This window comes from Mus musculus, chromosome 18, assembly GCF_000001635.26.
Source record: "Mus musculus strain C57BL/6J chromosome 18, GRCm38.p6 C57BL/6J".
NCBI classification, from domain to species: Eukaryota; Metazoa; Chordata; class Mammalia; order Rodentia; family Muridae; genus Mus; species Mus musculus.
The window spans coordinates 7,562,461-7,583,325 of NC_000084.6; the positions used below are offsets into that span (position 1 = coordinate 7,562,461).

The window sequence follows — 20,865 nt, forward strand, 5'->3', positions numbered from 1 at the left end:
TTCCTTCAGTCTCTGCTCCACACTTTGTAACTCCTTCCACGGGTATTTTGTTCGCCCTTCTAAGAAGGATCGAAGGATCCACACTCTGGTCTTCCTTCTTCTTGAGTTTCAGGTGTTTTGCGAATTGTATCTTGGGTATTCTGAGCTTCTGGGCTAATATCCACTTATCATTGAGTATATATCATGTGAGTTCTTTTGTGATTGGGTTACCTCACTCAGGATGATATTTTCTAGGTCCATCCATTTGCCTAGGAATTTCATAAATTCATTGTTTTTAATAGCTGAGTAGTACTCCATTGTGTAAATGTATCACAGAAAAGAAACATATAAACATTTATATGTATATACAAAAGCAAGTATCACTAAATCAAACACCCTATAACTAATTTAAAATTTGTATTTTTACAAATACAGAGCAATCATAATTCTTCTAAAGAATTTTTTTCTGAAGTGACAGGCTGATATTTAACAGGATTTTGATGATTTTGATGTCATTTCTAACTGAAAACATACTGCCCCCGCATGTGTCAAGGACTGTGACATCTGCTAGAGGCTGCTGATCAGATGCACCATCAGAAGAGTCTGTGTAGCCACTTCCTCCCTCTCTTATCCCAATTCTAGCTATACTTCCCGATGTCTAACAGAGACTCTTGGAGTCACTAGCAAGCTACAACTCTCTAGAGTTCATCCCAGTACAACAGCTGCAAAGTCCTCTATCGCAGGCTAAGCATATCCTTGACAAAATTGCTCAGCTAGAAGCAGGGCATTGATACAACTCACAGAAGTGCTAGCAATCCAAGCTAAACCTTCTCTTAGTAAAAATTAAGCGTGGTTATACCCTGGAAAGTACAGTTTTCAATGACTAGCCTAAAGTAATCTCACAATAAGGGTAGGCAATACTAACGTGTGAGAGCTATGCAAGGTCAGCTTGGGCTTTACATTCACTCCTGCTGGCTCTGTGATCTGCGGTAACTTATTTAATCTTGATAAGCCTTAATTTCCTTATATGCAAATGAAGATAACTCAGAACTGCATGATAATTAAATGTGTCAAGACATGCCTTGCACAGAGTAAAAAATGATAAAAGCTGGCTGTGTGGTAGTTTATTTCTTTAATTTAGGCAATACAATTATAAAGTTAAAACATACAAGAAATCAGGGAAATTACAATCCACCCAGCCTAGTGCCTAAGAACGAGCCTGCCATGTGTTTTAAATTTGGAACGCTGCAGATTAACAACGGAAAATACACATCATTTACATTTTTGCTGAAATCATAACTATACAAAGCATTTTAGTACATTTTCCCCCAATTTGCCAGACAGCAAACTCAGTTACTTAAAAGCATATTTTAACATATATTAAAGACAACAAGAAAAACAGGCACTGTAAACACTGGAAAACGATTCACTTCAATTCCTAAAGACTCTAAATTGCTGATTCATATTACAGAATAACGACAAACGAGCTGCTTTTACTTGAGAAAAATACAGCTGTAAAATTCCAGTAAAGCCTTCTAAATTAGCATTTTAATTATCAAAGTGAAAACTGATATTTAAAAAAAAAAAAACAATCCACCATCAAATAGAGCTTCTTGGACTTGGCTACCTGCTGTGACATCTTCCCATGTGCTTCCCATTATCACGAGCAAACACAGTCCGCTCATACTACACACCCATACAGAGAAAGGTGTTAATTAAAATTAGGACGGCAGTTATTTAAATTCCAAGCAAAAATATAACTCACTGTGCTAAAAATTAAAAATGAAAAGGAGAGGGTGAGCCAGACCTTGCTCACGCCCTGCTTAGGCATTGCCATTTCTCCAAAAATCTTACAAAGAAACTTTGCTTTGCTCTCATAAATTATTCTAATCAGGATTAAGATTTAACTACATAAAAATATCCCTTATATAAAGCAAGGGGACAGATGAAATAATTCAAAGCAAATAGAACTCCAGAAAGACCACTGATAATCTAAAGAATACATTGTTAACAGACTTTTATTTTTCTAACAGGAAAGAAATTAAGAAAACCATTGAAAACGTATAAAGTGTATTCACACATACTTCTACCACTAGGGTAATCCCTCTTTATGAAGTAAGCAGACATGGTGCTTTTCATATGTCTATGGCCACATAACTTTAGGCCATGAGAAGTCAGCATATGCTTGGCACGGTCACCGCAAACACAGAAACACATACACTCTATGCTAATCCTACCTTTTTACCACCTAAAGAAGTCACAGTGTTTCACATTTATAAACTACACATGTCACACAACCCAATTTATACTTTTGTCAAAAAACGTAAAATTTAATAGAATGTGGGACAGAACTCATTGCAGGAATTTTGACAAAAACTGGATATCCCACTTCAAAACAATTTCTAAGCCAGTGTCGCCACACATGAAGGAATTAGCGTTTCTCTTTCTTTTCAGGATGAACCGTCAAGGTTAAATTTGTCCCAGGCTGTGTGTTTATCAAAAAGTAATAATCTTCTAAGAATATATTATACAGCATAGTTCTCCTCCTAAAATAGTGCAAGTGTACAATTTTTAAAAACAGTTAGATAGAATCCTAACTAGAAAAATGCTCAGCATTTTGTGGAATGAAGTAGTATTGCAGATTTAACTTTCAAATTGGGTTAAATTTTTGTGTAATAATGTTATTTTCCTTGGCTAAATTGATTGAAAATGCTTTGGAATTTGTCAGAATACAGCCGTAATTATTGCTGACTGTTGTATGGAACCCATTTACCACAACAAAAAAATACCAGCTGTTACAGTATGTCCTGAGAGGGATTACTGGATATTCGTAAATTGAAGTTCAATCCATCTTTCCGTAAAAAAGAGAAAGACCTAGATGCCAGGAACATAACAGCAGTATCAAATGCACCTGAGGCATTTACAATACCCAACAGGACCATTACAGCTCTCCTTTAAAAAGGCTTATTTTTGAAACTTCACTATTCCAGTTGTACTTTGCTTCTATATATCACACTGGATCAGGTTTTCCTGGCATTGATCACGTGGAAACAGTGAACTACATGAAGGTCTACGTGCTCAAAATGTTCAATTCTACCCTGGCTACATGCAATGCTTCTGTAGCACTGCTGACATCCAGTGGCCAATCACAGCACTGCACGTACCTGAAGGAAGATGGTGATAGTGATGTGTACCGTTTCTGTGAGTGTCTGTGTGTCTGTATGTGTGCATGTGTGTGTGTCTGTGTTATGCCTATAAGATACATGAATGTTACATCACACATGTGGAAGTACCTGGGACAACTTTGGGGATTCGATTCTTTCCTTTGACCCTGCTTTCCAGGGATCGAACTCAGCTCCCCAGGCAAGGACATTTATTTACTTGTAAGCTATCTGGCCAGTCCAAGGAGCTTTTTTATTTCTTGTAAAGGAAAAATTGACTTAATTCATCCAGCAACATAGTTCCCTGCAAAATTATTGCTTAATGTGAGCATATACAGTGAAGAAAACAATAAATAAATCTCCACTTGGGCAAGTTTTCCCAAACATGGAATGGAAGCATTCTGCAAATCATGTAACAATTATCAGTGGCCTGTTATTTTGGGAGACAATGGCCATGATCAGGGATTTAACAGTCAGGCTTCCAGTTCTGAATCTAACAGAACAATGAAAGAATCCAAGACGTCTACAATATAAATCTAGTATTGCAAATCTTTAAAGGGCAGTTTGGAAGAGTCATTAGTAACATTAGTAAATGAAACACTCTAATATCTGTTAACGTATCTGTATGTCTTCAGAGACATAGTTGTAAGGATGTGACAGAAGCCAGACAGAGCTCCGTGCCACAAATCTGTTCACATGAAATGATGTTCGGGCTTAGGATGTAGCTCACTAGTTGGGCGCATACCTTGAGTGCTTAAAGCCCTCCAGCACCACATACAAGCAAACAAACAGAAACAGTGTGTGTGCTGTGCACATAAATAGTTCTCATAGAACATCCACAAACCACTACAATCTTAAAGACCTTGCGCGGCGGAGGGGGGTGGGGTGGGGGGGGGAGCTTGAGGCTTAACTATGTTTGGGGAAAAATGCTGAAATAATATTTCTTCTTTGTACTTTCAACATCCAGTAAAAGCGCTGGTACCTTGGCCTGAATAAAGACCATGAAAGCTAGCCCTCAGGAAGGGGCAGGCCCAGCTCAGAGGTCTCTGAACCATGTCTCTGCTGTGCATAGTGTCTCAGCAATCTGGAATTACCTTCCACCTCTTGGGGTGGGGGCCAGGGGCAACCAAGCACAACAATAGTCTGCGTGTTTGGGGAAGTCTCTTAGAGAGCCTGGCCAACAACTCTAAAGAGGACTTCTGGAGTCTGGTGTTGGGGCTTTTAAGTGGCCTCTGACTAATGGAGAGAGAGATGTTAGCCTAGATGAGGAAAATCTCTTAAAACCATATGTATATTTACACTCTACACTTTGTGCCCTGTAGGGTTTTGGGGGTGTTGTTTTGTTTTGTAAATAGTTTATAATTTGATTCCTTGTGGCTTTTTCAGCTATTTATATTGCTATTTCATCTACCTGCCTGCTTCTACTGTATTTGACCCTCTCCAGGGATCCACCCTTTCCCATTCCCGTATCAGATCGCTTGGTTCCTGTGATTCCTTTACCCTCTTCCCACTTCTTCTCTATTGACTTCTGCAAGGATCCCCCTTTCCATTTCCCTATGCAATTACATAAACCTGCCATTCCCCTCTCTATTGCTCTCAAGCGCCCTTATCCTGACACTAGCTCCAGTGTACTGTCCTAGCTTCTGGAGTTACTACTGGCTATTGTGCTCACATCTAAAGGCCTGGAGCTAGAATAACAGAGAACATGGGACATTTGTCTTTCTGGGTCTGGTCTCAGAGTGACCTTTTCGAGTTCCATTCATTTACCTGAAAAGTTTGTAGTTTTGTTTTACTAATATCCATAGTATATATGCACATTTTAAAGTTGTAGGACATTTAGGTTATTTCCATTTCCTAGCTATTATAAATACCATGGCAATAAACATGGATGAGCAAGTATCTTGGACAATGATATCAAGTCCTGTGGGGTGGTCCAGGTGGGTCATATAGTAGATTTATTTTAGCTGTTGAAAATTCTCCACACTGATTTCCACAGTGGCTGTACCAGACTGCAAAACCACTAATAGTGAATGAAAGCTCCTTTTCCCACATCTCCTCCAGCATTTTGCTGTTGGCTGGCTGTTCTACTGATTTCTGCCATTCTAACTGGATAAGAAGAAATCACAAGGTTGTTTTAGTTGTTTCCCTAATTGATAGGAATTATGAACATTTTTGAGCTATTTCTTAGCTGCCAGTGCCTCTTCTTCCTCCTCCTCTTCCTCCTCCTCCTCCTCTTCTTCCTCCTCCTCTCCCTTCTCTTAATCCTCTTTTTCCTTCTCTTCCTCCTTCCCTCCTCCCTCCTTCCTCCTCCTCCTCCTCTTGCAAATTCTCTATTCAGATGCCAAACCCACTTTTCAAATAGGCTGTTTGATTTTGGTTTGGATTCTTTTTTACTCTGTTTTTGGTGTGTTTTGTATGTTCTGGATATCACACTTGTCTCAGAAATTCTCTCCCATTTCATGGGTCTCCTTTTCACCCAGTTGATTGTTTTCCTTGCTATGCTAAGTTTTTTAGTTTCATGCAGTCCCACTTGTTAAATATTGGTCTTGAGCTAATAGTGTCTCATTCAGAAATCCTGTCACAATCTATATCATGTAGTTACTGCCTACCTATGTTTTCCTCTAGAAGTTTCAGTGTCTCGGGTTTCAAGTTTAAATCCCTAATCTTCTGGGGTTAGTTTGTGTGGAAAATGTCATTCCTAATTTCAGTTGGATTGCCTGTGGGTTTCTTATTTTATTATGCTGAGATATGTTCCCTCCATCCATATATTCTCTAGGCCTAGGTATCATCTTGGCAAAGGCTTTCTCTGCATCTATTGAGATGAACATGTGATTTTTTATCATTAAATCCATTCATACAGTTTATTACATTGACTGGCTTCTATATGTTAAACTATTCCTACATTTCAGGGATGAAGCCAACTTGGTTATAGTGCATAAACTTTTGGATGCATGTGTGTATTCTATTTGTATTTTATTGAGTATTTTTGAGTCTATGTTCACTAGAGATATTGGCTTATAGTTTTCCTTTATTGTCATGTTGTCTTTACCTGGTTCAGGTGTTAGAGTGGCATTGGTTTCTTAGGAGTTTGGGGGGGGGGGCTCTTTTTGGTTGCTGTTGTTATAGAATAGCTGAAGAATGACTAGCTGCAAGTCTTTTTCAAATGGTAGAACTCTACTGTGAATCCATCTGGTTTTAAACCTTTTTTTTTCCCTAGAAGCCTCTTTATTAGTATTTCAGTCTCCTTATTTGTCAAGATCTGTTTAAGTTGATAACTTCTTTGATTTAATTTTGGTGGTTTCACTGCCTCTATAAAGACATCAACTCCTTTTAGGCTTTCCAGCTGTGTTGAGCATTCCTTTATTCTGAATTTCTTTAGTGTCTGCTGCAATGTTTCCCTGTTCATTTTCTAATTCCGTTCATTTGGGTTCTCTCTTTCTTTCCTTTTGTTAGTTCCTTCCGGCCAAGATTCTGAGGATTTTGCTTATCATTTCAAAGAACCAGTCTTAGATTCATTGATTCCTTATATTGTTTTCTTTGTTTCTTTTCGGTTGATTTCTACTCTTATTTTTCTACTTCTTGCCTTAGAGTATGTTTAGATTTGGTTTATTCGTTTCCCCAGATTTTTGAGTTCCTTGGTTTCTTCTTTGACCTATTCATTGTTTAGCAATGAGTTATTTAATCTCATTTTGAATTTTCATATTTACTAGACTTTTGTTGTTGATGTTTTGCACTTTTTATTGTAAGCTAGAAGATGGGATGATTTTGATCTCTTTGAATTTGTAAAGATTTTTTTGTCTCAGGATGTAGACTATTTTTTAAAAAGTCTTCATGTGCTGCTTAGTAGAATGTTTGTTCTTTAGTGTTAGCAAAGAAAATATGTTCAGTCCATTTTGATGCATGGTGTCAGTTAATTCTGATGTTTGTTTATGTTTTTATCCACATGACCTATCTATTGAGGAAAGAGTAGTACTTAAATCATCTACTATTAAAATATTACTGTTAATGTGTATCATTAATTCCAATAGCAGACTTTTTATTGGGTGGCCCTGCGTTTAGTGCATACATGTCTCAGATAGTAATGACTCCTGGTTAAGTCTTCCCTTGACTGGAATGAAGTGTCCCTCTTTATCTCTTCTGGTTACTTTTACATTTAGTCCACTTTGTGGGAGAATAGCTACACCTCCTGGCTTCCTGGTCCCATTTGATTACAATTCTCTGTCCATTCTTTTACTCTAAGGCAGTCCCTATCATTAGAACTAAGATATGTTTCTTCTAGGCAGAAGAGAGATGAGTTTTGTGTCTTAATACATTCGATCAGTCTGCGTCTTTTGATTGGAGAATCATGGCCATTGACATTTAAGGTTTTTGTTGAAATTGTGGTCATTGTGCTGTTGATTTTGGTGACGGTGTTTATTCTCAGTCATATTTTGATTTTAATGATTATGGTTTTGTATTTATTACCAGAATTTCTCTGCTACGCTCCTTTTTCTCCATCTGAAATCGTTTCCTGTGCTTTCCTTAGGTTTGTTTTGTTGTTCACAAAAATTTTAGGCTGTTTAAGTCATGGAAAAAATTTCTTGCTCCCTCCCTCACAGCAGATGGTTTTGCTGGAGATATTATTTTAGGTCGCCTGACATGGTCTTTTACGATATGGAGTGCACTGCTCTAGCTCTATGGCTTCCAATGTTTCCATTGAGAAATCAGCTGTTACTTTGATGGGGTTTCCTTTATAAGTGATTTGCATTGTCTACTTTCCTTGTTTTTATACTTAGTGTTTTAACTATGGTATGACATGAGGATTTTCTTTTCCGGTTTTGTCTGTTTGGTTGTGTGTGTGTGTGTGTGTGTGTGTGTGTGTGTGTGTGTGTATGTGTTCATCTGTATACATATGTCTTTCCATCATTTAGAGATGTTGTCTTCTATGATGTTGAACACCTGGTGTATGCCATGTCTTACAATCCTTTCCCTCGTCTACACCAATAATTCAAAGGTTTAAGTTTTTCCATGGTGTCCCATATTTCCTATGTGTTCCTTTCCTGTGTTTCCCTTCTATCTCCTGATTGAGTTCTAGTCTGAACTCTTGGATTGTCCCCATCATTTCCACCAGCCTATGTTTGTGTCTTCTTGGGTATCACTCGGGCGTCTAATTCTCCTTAAGCTCTTTCTCTTGATGTAGGAGTGTCCTTGGTGTGGTAGATAGGTATGGACAATCCTGCCCCAAGACTAGAGCTCCTCAAAGTGAAGGCAGGGAAGGCAAGCTAGGCTAGTGGACTGACTGTGGGGCCCAGGACACAGCTGGGAGATTGTAGAAAGGCAACAGAAGACATCAGGACTACTCCCCAGCCTCAACCCTGCAGGAGGACTCAGGTGTCTAGGCAGAGAAGGGGTGGTGGAGGCAGCACAAAGGGTCCTGTAGGTGGATGCACATAGAGCAGACCCTGGAGGAAGTCTAGATGTTGGCTGCAGTGGATGAGAAGGTGGTGGGAACACAAAAATGTAGGGCCTAGCTGCTGCAAGGTGTAGACTGCCAGACTAGACCTAGGTACTAGCTGTGAGATCTGGGCACCCTAACCCCGAAATTCAACTCATTGAGTGCTACTTAGAAGAGCTTGCCTATGCCCACATCTTGTAATACATTCCCCAGTCCTACCTTTGACTCTAGCAGTTATGCTATGCAGTTATGTTTTACGTTGAGGCCTTTGATTCACTTAGAGTTGACTTAGGTACATCATGAGAGATAAGAATCTTGTTTCACCCTTTTATGTGTAGACATCCAAAATTCCCCAGCACTATTTGTTGAAAATGCTGTCTTTTCTCCAATGTGTATGTGTAGCATCTTCATCAAAAATCAGGTGGAAGTTGCAAGGATTTATAACTGGATCTTCAATTCTACACCACTGACATGTATGCCTGCTTGGAAGCCAGCACCATGTTGTCTATGTTATCATTGCTCTGTAGTATAACTTGAAATTGGCTATAGTGATATCCCCAGTAGTGTTGCTTTTGCTCAGGGTTACTTTGAATATTCATTTTGTGCCCATATAAATTTAAGAATCACTTTTTCTATTTCTATACAGAATGACATTGAGATTTGGCTGTCCATCCTTTTAACAATCTGTGACAAAAGGAAGATGTCTAAAGTAGAGTTGCTGTAAAGCCAGCAAGGCTGTCATTAACACACCTGCGTTGACCTTCAGTTCTCAACTGTAGCAATCACCACTGTCACAGAGAAGCACTCTTCCTTAAAAAAGGAGTTGGAAGATAAACTATGGTAAATCAAGCAAATGTCAACGTTTGCCTAAGGAAGGTGTGGATCCCCTGAAATTATGTGGGTGCTGAGAACTGAATTATCTGGAAATAAGTGAATCTATAACTTCAAGACAAATCATAAATATTAATGATGTGCACTGATGATGATGATAAAAATAGGAGGTTTTGAGCAAATGTTTACAGATACTTACAGACTATAGAGTCTGTCTGTCCTCAGTTGACTCCTGAGTCCCGTCTCATCCTGTACTATGAACTCCAATACCTTCCCAGGAAGGTCTATGGTGAAACCAGCCAATGCTATTGTGTTGATACTGCTTAGAAGATGTGCAGATCTAGTAAGCAATATTTTCCAGTTTTCTAGTAATGTGTTATAAAATCATGCATGGATAAGATTCATTCAAAGCAAATATCTAACCACCGGGCATATAGCCAACAAAAGTTTGCTAATATGTTTTGTGATTCTAATCAGTCACACCAGGCTTGGTGCTAACAGAAAAGAATATCCTAAACAAACTGCAAATTCCATCAGCAGGTACAGGTCCAATGACTACATGTCTCTTAAACAAGATTGTAGTCATAGCCTTTGCCACCTGTAACCTTAGGGTTTTCTACCTGTCCACTTTATTCCTGAAAATAACAACTCTTGAGACTTCTTATATATGAATAAATGCTTAGACCAAAAGCCTTGGCCTGTTTCCTGGCCTGGTCAACTCAGAACTTCATAACCCATTTATTCTATTCTAAAGCTCTACCATGTGGCTGGTTACCTGCTCTTCAGATTCATGTGACCATATTCTTCTGTCTCTAGGGTGAATCTTCTTTCCACGCGCGTTTCTATCCCAAAAATCCTCTCTCTATCTGCCAGTTTCTCTTCTTCTAATCCTGCCTCAGCTCACTGGCCAAAGGCTTTTTATTGGCAGGTGAATGCTTTCACACAGTGCACAAGATATTATCTCTATGCAAGACATAGAGTAAAAAATTAGAAGAAAAAATACATATGAGAAAAAAATTCTATTAAGCCAAGGATAAAATATATTTGCTACTAATTAAAGGTAGGGGCCGGGCATGGTGGCGCACGCCTTTAATCCCAGCACTTGGAAGGCAGAGGCGGGCAGATTTCTGAGTTCGAGGCCAGCCTGGTCTACAGAGTGAGTTCCAGGACAGCCAGGGCTACACAGAGAAACCCTGTCTCAAAAACAAACAAACAAACAAAAACCTAATTAGGGGTAGGGACTAAAATATTGCATTAACATGTAAGCTAATGCTGCTGTGAAAGGATGTATGTGTGTAGTGTGTGTACGCATGCGCAAGAGAGAAAGAGTGAGAAAGCAAGTGAGAGAGTGAGAGAGCGAGAGCGAGAGAGCGAGAGAGCGAGAGAGAAAGAGAGAGAGAGAGAGAGAGAGAGAGAGAGAGAGAGAGAGAGAGAGAATGTGTGCACATGCTCATGACAGTATGAATTTATGGAACTGAAGATCAAGCCTGGCTTGATATTTTTCAGGTTTGTTAGTGTTGTTATTTTTAAATTATCTGAAACAGTTTTTCAATTTCTTTTTAAGTTTCATGAGTTAAATATTGATTTGTATCACCCATAAAATCATAACCCTGTTAATAACTTTTAAGACTATAGAAAAGTGTAGAGACTAAAGGTGTTGAAAACTGATCGTCTGTATCAAAGCCTAGCAATCATCTTCTATGATGACCATACAGCAACACATAGGGTTCTGGGGTCATCGGCCTACGTCTCAACATAATGTATGCATGACTGTGTCCCTCTACTGCTTCCAGAAACTCAAGGGCCAAGTGTGCTGATGACTAGTCTGTATCTTTTCAACCTTTCTGCTACTATCTTACAGATCTACAAGGAGCATATCTTCCAGCAACATTTTTTATTAGTTATTATTCAAATACTCAAAAAAAGGTAACTTATTTTCAACTATTTAGGGTGGGGAATAGGGCGCAAAATAATGCAGAAATATCTAAAACACCATTGTCAATCATAAAATTCAATTCCATTTTTTACTATTCTAAGACTCTTAGATTCTGTCATGACAGACACACCTTGGCTATGATAGGGTCAAGCCTGAGTACATTGTCAGTTAAGTCAAAACACTAATATCTCTAACATCCCAACTCCTAAAAGAAAAGTGCTGTGGGCTGTCTCACCTTACAGATGCATGACTGACTGAGAGCCAGGGCTCACTGCCACTACTCAGTACTATAAGAGAGAGTAGCACCCCTTAGCATCACTCAGCATGTAAGAGGGAGTAGCACCCCTTAGCATCACTCAGCATGTAAGAGAGTAGCACCCCTTAGCATCACTCAGCACTGTAAGAGAGTAGCACCCCTTAGCATCACCCAACACTGTAAGAAAGAGTAGCACCCCTTAGCATCACTCAGGAAAGCACACATTTCAGCATGCCTCATTTTCCTCCTAGAAAACCATTGGGACTTAATGTCAGAATAGAGAAGAAATTTCTAGACATGCTTAGATCTGGCCAAGCCCCAGGTACAACAAAATGCTCTATATAACCACAAACAAAACATCCAAGTTTTTTTCAAGAAAACATAAACTAAAAAGAAAAAAAAATTTTCACACCTTACAAACTCAACAAAGATCAACTATTACAGCCTGTAAAGCTAGCATGTGTTTACTATATGGTCCCTCATAAAAAAGTGTGTACTGGTTTCCACAAACAGAGAAACAAATGTCAGAATCATCACAGAAAGGAAGAATCCCAGGGAGGAACTGATAAACCTTCAAGACTGAAGGAGAAGGCCTTTACTCCAGCATGGGCTTCTGCGGGCAGCAGGCGGCAGGCGGCCCTGCTCCTCCCCTGGATCTGAATCCTAGTCCTGGACAAGAGCAGCAGCTGCTCTTCACCACTGAGCCATCTCGCCAGCCCCCTGTACTTTGACTTTTATGTAAATTATCTGTCCTATTTATACTGCTATAGTTTCAAATATAACCTAAAACTAAAAACGAATATGTATGAACATAATTTTATGTTTAATAATCTACAACAAAACTGTACAAATTTGTCAGTTTTGTAAGTTTCCTAAGCAATATATGATGGCTGTCAAAACAAAACAAAAAGATGAAAAACAACAACAAAAAACCTCTCTGGGGCTGATGAGACAGACTGCTTGCTGGGAAAAGGAGGTTGCCACTGAAGCCTGGCAACTTTCATTTGATCCCCGGAGGTACACAGAGAAAACCAACTTGACACAGTTGTCCTCTAACCTCCACACAAACACCATGGCATGTATGTGCGCACACGCATACACACAACCACACACACACACACACACACACACACAATCAGACATGTGTGAACACATGTACACAAAAAATTAAATAAGCTTATTGTGATATGGCCCAGGAGATAAGCGGCCTGTCGTGCAGGCATGAAGAGGAGTCCCTTAGCATCCCCAGAGCCCACAGGAAAGCCTGGCATGCATAGTAGCACTGTAACCTCAATACTCTGGAGATCTGGGACAAGAGGTCTCTGGGACGAGGTAGCTACTTAAATGACCTGGAAATAGGATACCCTGGCCTCAGCAAGAGATCTGTGTTAATAAACAACGTGCAGAGTGAAAAGAATCAAGGAAAGTACCAGACCTGAGCTCCACACACGTGCACACACCTAATCATGTACCCACATACAAATGTGTCCACATACATGGAACTATACCTATGCAAAAACAAAACGAAAAAACAAAACCAAACAAAACACTGACACCCTCTCTCCCCAGTACATGGTGTATGTTTGTAATCCCTGTCTGGCCTCTATAGTAAGTTCTAGGCCACCTAGCACTGCACACTGAGATTCTTGTCCAAAAATAAATAAATAAATAAATAAATAAATAAATAAATAAATAAATAAATAAATAAAATGGTAAATAAGATTTTAAAAAACCAATTCTTGCTTTAAAAGTAGTATTTAACAGCAAAATTAACTATATTTTCATATTAGTAACAGCTCGAAATTAAATTTAATTAATTAAACACTAAATAGTCATGTCAATACATGTTTATAATATGTGTGTTTTTTGAGAATACCAAAGGCAAACAGTGATGCAATGGTATATGTAGCCCAACTACTGCTCATTCATAATAAATGTTTGTATTAGTTGGTTTTCTCCATGGTGATCTAGCCTCATGCTTGGAAAAAAAATCCCCACTGCCCTTCATGAGAACATATATCCATGATTCTTATCATATTTTACTGGTGTTGAAAGGTGAGAATAGATAGAAATAAGCCCCTTAAACATTCAAAACACCAACATTACAGAGTAGAGAGAAGTTGAACACTACACTGCAGGGGACTCATTGTCATACTGGCCCTTTGTGTTTTAAAACTTGAAGAACCTCACAAAGTCCATTTTACCCAAACAAAACCTTATCCTATATATCTTAATAGTGTTGTATTTAATGATGCTAATAATTAACATTCATTCACATTAGTTGCTGCAATCTATTGACTCTACAAATTTTTAATTTACATCCCATAAGATCTAAATTAGAGAATTTTAAGTGTCCAGGGTGAATCAAGTGAAAAGAAAAGAAAAAGTTAACATTTCCAGTCTAGTGAAAACAGAAAAAAAATTAAGTTACTATGGAAAGTAACATGAGAGTCATTGCTTAAAAGCTATGGGAGTGTTTATCCAAAAGCACATTTTACAGAACTCTACAAGTCACTGAGCTGACATGCAGACACTCTCCTACACTTCCTCTGTAATAACAGGACATACAAGTGAAAACAATATGACAAATATAACGTTAGAAATCCAGGACCGAGGATATAGCTCAGTGGTTGAACATTTGCTTGGCATGTGCTACAGCCTGTATTCCATTCCCAACACCAAGAGAGAGAGAGAGAGAGAGAGAGAGAGACAGAGACAGAGACAGAGACAGAGACAGAGACAGAGAGACAGACAGAGAGAGACAGAGAGACAAAGAGACAGGGAGACGGAGACAGAGAGGCAGAGACAAACAGACAGGGACAGACAGAGACAGACACAGAGACAGAGACAAATGTTTGAGGACCAGAAAAGAAAAGTCACTGCACCAGGGAGGGGGACATACTATAATAAAAAGATGTTCAGGACCACATGGAAGCCAGCTCTAAGTCAGTTCCATGCCATTTCTTGAGAGGAGACATGCACTCACGAAAAACAGGAGCTAACACCAACTTTGAGCAGGAGTCTCTGCACCCCAATGAGCTGAGGAAATTCAGGCATCACCTTGGGGCGTCTCCCTGGCCTCCTTCACTAAACTCTCACAGAGATCCCACCCTTCTTCACTTCCAAATTTGAGTATGTACTTCAAGTATCAAATTTACAATGAATCATCTTTCCTACTAGAGTGCGAACCCCAGGTGCCTGTGCTATTCACTGCTCCATTTCTGCTTACTCCTAAAAGTGAGGGCTAGAATGAATGAATGAATGAATGAATGGATGAATGAATGAATGAAAGCTAGACCTCCTGTCCATTTTAGTGGTGAGAACATAACAGCTTCCAGTGTGGCACACTATTCATAATATTCATTCCCTCCAGCTCTGCTCAAACAGGAAGACTGCTCATCACCCTTAGGAGCTTAAAGTGTTTCCAGGGCCAACTGAAGGGATGCAGGTCAGCCTCTATACCCTCTGCTCTTTGACATACCCTGTCCCCTCTTCTAGTGTTAAGGGCTTCCTGCAAGTGACAGCCAATCTGCCTGCTGCTTATATGCCATCACACAGTAGGACCACACCTGTGCTCAGTGTAGGACTAACTTGTCACAGAAACTTCCATTTGTCTTGGTTCTGGCATGATGAGAGGACTCAGTCCTTGACCCTGGTAGAAGTCTGGTCACCTTCTCTCTAATCAGACGTCTGTCCTTCCAAGGTGAAAGCTCCCCTCCTCACTCAACCGCAGGCCACTGCTTGCCATGAACTGTGACCTCCTGAGCTTCTTTTCCTAATCAAAACAAAACTTTCTACGTCTTTAAGGCTAAAAATTAACAGCACTTGCTATACACCAGTCTCCAAAAAAACTCAGAGATGGAAATAGTACATAGCCATATATTAATAACTGTAGATAATCACAAACTGATAACTGTAGAGCAAATATCATTTTCTTACTGACTACAATAGAACTACTATCTTCATATCCAAAACCTGACTTCCTAACTTTAGCCCCTATCTTTCCACTGGCAACATTTTTTTGAAGATGTGCTTATTAAAAGTATTTAGCCATGTGAAGGTAATAGCAATTTACTCAGATATATTCCAGCAGACAGAGACAGGGAGAACATGTGTGTGGCAAAATGTCACCATCTTCTGGATTTCCACACGACAAGTGTTCAGTATAGTGATCTTCCAGTGTTTCTAAATGTTAATACTTTTATTATTAATTCCGTGTGCTTATGTGTGTTGGTTTGTGCACCTGTTTATGCTTATGTGTCTTTGCGTGTACATGTATGATGCTTACATGTGTTGGTGTGTGCAGACCAGAAGACAACCTCAGTACCATTCCTCAGGAGCTGTCCACCCTTCTGTTTTTAAGACAGGATCTTTCACAAGCATGAAATTCACAAAGTAGGCTAAACTGGTTGCCAGTGAGCCCCAGGGATCTGCCTCCTCAACACTGGGATCACACACGTACACCACCACCCTCAGCGGGTTTTTTTAATTAATTATTTTATTTATTTACATTCCAGCTGTTGCCCCCCTCCAGGTCCCTACCCCATAGCTCCTCTCCCCTTTGCCTCAAAGAGGATGCTCCCTCCTCCTCTCCCACAAGGTACCCTCCTTCCTTGTGGCCTCGAGTTTCTCGAGGACCACCCTTAGCATTTTTAACAATGGTTCTGGAGATAAGACTCAGGCCCTCAAGCCTGTGACAACACTTTAGTAACTAGGCCATTTCCACAGGCTCAACAACAACAAATCCCATGTTTCCCAGTGTCCTATACCTCAAAGCTCTGTGTCTACCAAGGCTCTAATTGGCCAACTCCAGCCTACGCTGTCCATCACTGCCAGCACGATCTTTCTAAGACAGATAACATGTTTGCTCTAAATAAAACTAGATGGTGACTCCAGAGCACTTTCATGATAGACTTTAAATGCCTTAAAATGCAATGCTTGGTTAAAGTCATTTAAACATCACACTGGCCGGGCGTGGTGGCACACGCCTTTAATCCCAGCATTGGGGAGTCAGAGGCATGTGGATTTCTGAGTTCGAGGTCAGCCTGGTCTACAGAGTGAGTTCCAGGACAGCCAGAGCTATACAGAGAAACCCTGTCTCCAAAAACAAACAAACAAACAAACAAACAAACAACATCACACTGATGCCTCCCTCCCTCAGTGTTTCGCACATCCCTGCGTGTGCCGGGCCGGTCTATCTCTTAGTGTCTCCACTCACCGTAGCTCTACCTATTCCACACTGTGGTTTAACTACTCATTCACAAGCCTAGTGACAGGCAGATGGGATCCACACAAAGGAAAACAAGCTTAAGCAGAAAATCTGTCCCTAAACCTGATTACTCCAATCCAGCAATTCCTTTCTAAATCAGCAGAGGGCGCCCTAATTTTATTTATCAAGAAGAAAATGAAACCTGAAGGATAGTAAATTTCACAACCTTCAGATGAAGTGTTAAGACTTAATATATAAGGAATTTTAAAGTAAATATTCAATATGGGCCTTATATGAGAAAACATCTCCTCTATTCAAAAAAAGGGGAGGTAGGAATCATACCATACTTCAGTGCAAGCTCTAGCCATAGGCTGTCAGTGTTGCAGTGTTGGTGAGTGCTGCACCACCCTTCAACAGAGGAGATGCCTACTGAAGTAGGCCTGGGGTCTGCAGGACCCACAATTCCCTGAGACCAGAGAATAAGTGATGGCCAAGGTCTTGGCCCGGGATGAGACAGCTATGATCTACCATCCATCCCTTGGCCCCAAATGAGACTCTAGGATTCACCATTCCTAGGCTCAGGGGACACTGTGGAAGAGTGGAGATGATAACAAGAGGCAAGATGATGGGGAGGTAAGGAACAGGGATATGTCTTCTGGGCATGACACAGCCAGTCACTCAGGAATACACTGCAGCAATAGATACATGCACAAGCCCCACAGCATTCCACCCTGACCTGGGCAGGGGACAGGAGGCGCCTACCTCTTCCTGAGGAACCGTTGTTGACAGGATGGTTGGAGAAAGCGCTGTCCTGTTCAGTGATATAGTCGCTGAGAAATACTCCCAGCCCACACTTAGTCAAGAGACTCTAACTGCACTCACAAAGAAGACATGACAATAGGAGAGGGACTTGCTGAGAAGAATTCTGGGGGAGAAGGAGGGCAAAGGAGACAAAGTGGGGAAACACTATCAAACAATTTAAAATTAAAAATAAACACAAAAAAACTTGATAATATACCAAAATTCTCTGCTATTAGACTCTGACCCACCAGTCTAACTGTAAAGAATTTACCCTTAGAATTAAGCCGACAACAAGAAGACAACAGAGCCACACCAGACTGCAATAGAACTTTCCAGTTTAAGGACAGTGCTTTGGTCAAAAGTGACTTCCCCTCCCCACATCTGACACACTTTGGCTTTTCCTGTGCTCTAAGCTAGTTCCTCCTTCCAGCTCAGGTCCGGTTTTACAGGATCAAAGAGGGGCTAATAATTAAGTTGCCCCATTTTTGAAGTGACCTTGACTTTGATATTGTCCAACTCCATTTCACTCGACTTAGCACATATACTGCTTAAGATTATGAGACAAAGATGAAATTCCTGGTGATGGCATGGACTGTGACAGAGGCCTAGCAGGGAATATCAGACTACAAAGTTTTCATCATCTTAAAACCAACTCCATTTCTAAAATGCTCATGTATGGATACAGATTTTATTCTGCCATTATGCTCAACTTTAGAAACTCAAGTTGCCTATAGCATAGCCTCCTCTGCACCCTGTAATCATACGCATGGCTAGATCCCATCCTACCTGAAAAGGGAGAAGATGATGTATAGAATGGAAATACCTAGGAGTAATGGAGCTTTCCGAGTGGTATAAAATGGTAGGCCTGCTCAAGCCTGAGTAGTAATAGGAGAAGCTGGCATCTCTCACAGATTCAGCCTCTCTGCCAAGGGCCTTCGTTTCTAAAGATTCTACAGTGGGGCAGTATTCTATTCAGTGAAGAAAGGCCCACTGGTATCAGCAGGTGCCACCAGATAACATCTGCCTTTCTAGCTTAGCAAAAATCAACACCCTGTAGTGGAAACTCCAAAAACTCTTGGGACTGCTTCAGAGCCAAACTTATTTAGGTAACAGCAATGAAAATATAACCTCCCAAAAACAGAAGTGTCCATTTCTGACACACATTTCAGGCAAAAAACCTGTTAACTCCCGTTGCTCCAAATTCACCCTGGTCTGCTAGAGGACCTCTTCTCATCTGAGTTTCTGTCAAGATAAGAGGTGTAAATGAATGACCTAGCAAACAGGGTTACCAGCCCCATCCCAGAAATGAACTTAGTGTTTAAGACTACAACTGTAGTTTTAAAGGTGGTGAAGAATGCTCAAATGGATAATCAGATTGATGAAAAAGAGGAAACTGGACAGCATCCTCGCCACCGCGTCTCTGCTGCTTTTGTGCTCTCCCTCCGGCCATGGCCAGCCTTAAGGATCTCGAAGGGAAGTGGCGCCTGCTGGAAAGCCACAGCTTTGAGGAGTACATGAAAGAGCTAGGAGTAGGACTGGCTCTTAGGAAGATGGCTGCCATGGCCAAGTCAGACTGTATCATTATTTGTGATGGCAACAACATCACCTTCAAAACCGAGAGCACAGTGAAGACGACCGTGTTCTCTTGTACCCTGGGAGAGAAGTTTGATGAAACTACGGCTGATGGCAGAAAAACTGAGACGGTCTGCACCTTCCAAGACGGTGCCCTGATCCAGCACCAGCAATGGGAAGGGAAGGAGAGCACGGTAACAGGAAATCTGAAGGATGCGAAGATGACTGTGGAGCGTGTCACGAACAATGCCACCTGCACTCGGCTCTACGAGAAGGTGCAATGAGGGCTTCCTCATCATCCTGGACAGGAGTTAGCTGCCAGAGTGAATATGCTCAATTCAGTGAGCGGTCATAAGCAACAAACCGCTTCACTTCTTTGGTTTTATTTTTCATGACTGTTGAGTTCTCTTTATCACAAACACTTTACATGGAACTTCATGTCAACTTGGTTTACCCAGGATCATTCCTTTGGTTAGTAAATAAACGTGTTAGTGCTAATTTAAAAAAAGAAAAAAACGAAAAAAAGAAAAAGAGGAAACTGAACATGGAAGGAAATGAAGAAAAAGACGAAATAAAGAAATGAGATTTTAAAAAAAAGAGGGGAGGAGGAGAGGGGAGATAAGGAAGGGGGGGCAGGGCATGGAGAGGAACTCTTCCTGACTTCACAGCATTAAGAGCAAAACCAGCTTCAAGAGTTGGCTTAATAAGAAAATGAAAAAAGGAATATGACCACTGTTTCAATCCCACGGAAACCTGGAGACGCACCGCGGAGAAACATTCGCTGATACTTCCTTCCACTTCCCAGGCCTACAAGATGATGCGTAATGAAAACTCAGCTTAAGTTTCACCATCATGCAAAGTGACTATTCAAATAGCCTGCCAGCTCCTAAGAGGAGACGCTGTTCTATGCATATGGTTGCCTCCTTAAAGCAGCAGTGTGATATTACAGTTCTACTATCTCCCACACCCAAGAACATTAATCTCACAATTCAGCCAAGACGTCTAAGAGCAAATCACAGTTGTATGAGAGCCAAACATTAGGCTACACAAAACTATCTTCTGAATCATTGGCTGTGTTTTTCCGACAACTCCCCAAAGAATAAACTGCTATAGATGAGACAGGGAAAAGACTGCTCAATAAAAAACAGATTGTAATTTAGGAAGAAATGATGGTGGTGTGGCAAACGTTTGGTGGCAAAGGAATTTTCCTGGGAGCACCATGCTTCTGCTCCAAGCACTAATGTTATAAGGCATGGCAATGAAGAACCCTGAATCACAGTGAGATAATGGTGAGCTTGTTGCCTTTAACAACAAAGAGTCTAAGAGTTACTGGACCTTAAGTGGTAAATAGAGGATATACATACTCAAAACCTCCCAGGAAGAACCAGCAAATAAAAAAAAAAATACACAAAATAGGTTCATATCAATATAAGGGTAAGTTATAACAGCAGCTGCTCTTAAGATAAGAGCACTTCTAAAAAGGAAACCCACCCAACACGAAGGGGAAAATGACGGAGCCCTCCCAGGCCAGGGCTGTGTGTCATGGCTTTGAGCATGGTTACAGATGATGGGGAAGAAGGGTTGCAACAGCACACTGGACGCATAATAATCACAAGCTGAACCTGCTCTTCTGGTTAGTCAAGAGTTCCTGTAAAATAGAAAGTAGAAACCATTTGTCCAGTTTTT

At 40.5% G+C, this 20,865-nt stretch overlaps 1 protein-coding gene and 1 pseudogene across 13 annotated transcripts in view; one reads left to right on the forward strand and one right to left on the reverse strand.

The window, feature by feature from the left end:
- Positions 1-20,865, reverse strand: part of Mpp7 (membrane protein, palmitoylated 7 (MAGUK p55 subfamily member 7)) — a 278,928-nt gene that overhangs the window by 214,499 nt on the left and 43,564 nt on the right. For 2 of the 13 annotated variants that reach the window (NM_001360860.1, XM_011247027.2), the window contains one exon: positions 10,181-10,368. The exons of the other annotated variants lie outside the window; for them this stretch is intronic. The gene's annotated coding sequence lies outside the window, so the exon portion shown is untranslated. Of the gene's footprint in view, positions 1-10,180; positions 10,369-20,865 lie in introns of those variants that run through there. 13 annotated transcript variants of the gene reach the window in all.
- On the forward strand, positions 19,022-19,670 carry Fabp5l2 (fatty acid binding protein 5-like 2; annotated as a pseudogene).